This window comes from Bison bison, unplaced genomic scaffold (assembly GCF_000754665.1).
Source record: "Bison bison bison isolate TAMUID 2011002044 unplaced genomic scaffold, Bison_UMD1.0 scf7180017864305, whole genome shotgun sequence".
Classification (NCBI taxonomy): domain Eukaryota; kingdom Metazoa; phylum Chordata; class Mammalia; order Artiodactyla; family Bovidae; genus Bison; species Bison bison.
The window spans coordinates 2,286,641-2,288,056 of NW_011494877.1; positions in this window are offsets into that span (position 1 = coordinate 2,286,641).

Sequence of the window (1,416 nt, forward strand, 5' to 3'; positions counted from 1 at the left end):
TGCTTTTGAATATGCTATCTAGGTTGGTCATAACTTTCCTTCCAAGGAGTAAGCACCTTTTAATTTCATGGCTGCAGTCACCATCTGCAGTGATTTTGGAGCCCAGAAAAATAAAGTCTGACACTGTTTCCACTGTTTCCCCATCTATTTCCCATGAAGTGATGGGACCAGATGCCATGATCTTCATTTTCTGAATGTTGAGCTTTAAGCCAACTTTCTCACTCTCCTCTTTCACTTTCATCAAGAAGCTTTTTACTTCCTCTTCACTTTCTGCCGTAGGAGTGCTGTCATCTGCATATCTGAGGTTGTTGATATTTCTCCTGGCAATCTTGATTCCAGCTTGTGCTTCATCCAGCCCAGCATTTCTCATGATGTACTCTGCATATACATTAAATAAGCAGGGTGACAATATACCGTGTTGACGTACTCCTTTTCCTATTTGGAACCAGTCTGTTGTTCCATGTCCAGTTTTAACTGTTGCTTCCTGACCTGCATACAGGTTTCTCAAGAGGCAGGTCAGGTGGTCTGGTATTCCCATCTATTTCAGAATTTTCCACAGTTCATTGTGATCCACACAGTCAAAGGCTTTGGCATAGTCAATAAAGCAGAAATAGATGTTTTTTTGGAACTCTCTTGCTTTTTCAATGATCCAGTAGATGTTGGCAATTTGATCTCTGGTTCCTCTGCCTTTTCTAAAACCATCTTGAACATCAGGAAGTTCACGGTTCACATATTGCTGAAGCCTGGCTTGGAGAATTTCGAGCATCACTTACTAGCATATGAGATGAGTGCAATTGTGTGGTAGTTTGAGCATTCTTTGGCATTGCCTTCCTTTGGGATTGGAATGAAAACTGACCTTTTCTGGTCCTGTGGCCACTGCTGAGTTTTCCCAATTTGCTGGCATATTGAGTGTAGCACTTTCACAGCATCATCTTTCAGGATTTGAAATAGCTCAACTGGAATTCCATCACCTCCACTAGCTTTGTTCATAGTGATGCTTTCTAAGGCTTGACTTAGAAAATATGACTTGACTTCACATTCCAGGATGTCTGGGTCTAAATGAGTGATCACACCATTGTGATTATATTGGTTGTGAAGCTCTTTTGTATACAGTTCTTCTGTGTATTCTTGCCACCTCTTCTTAATATCTTCTGCTTCTGTTAGGTCCCTACCATTTCTGTCCTTTATTGAGCCCTTCTTTGCATGAAATGTTTCTTTGGTATCTCTGATTTTCTTGAAGAGATCTCTAGTGTTTCCCATTCTATTGTTTTTCTCTATTTCTTTGCATTGATCGCTGAGGAAGGCTTTCTTATCTCTCCTTGATTTTCTTTGGAACTCTGTATTCAAATGGGTATATCTTTCCTTTTCTCTTTTGCTTTTCACTTCCCGTCTTTTCACAGCTATTTGTAAGGCCTC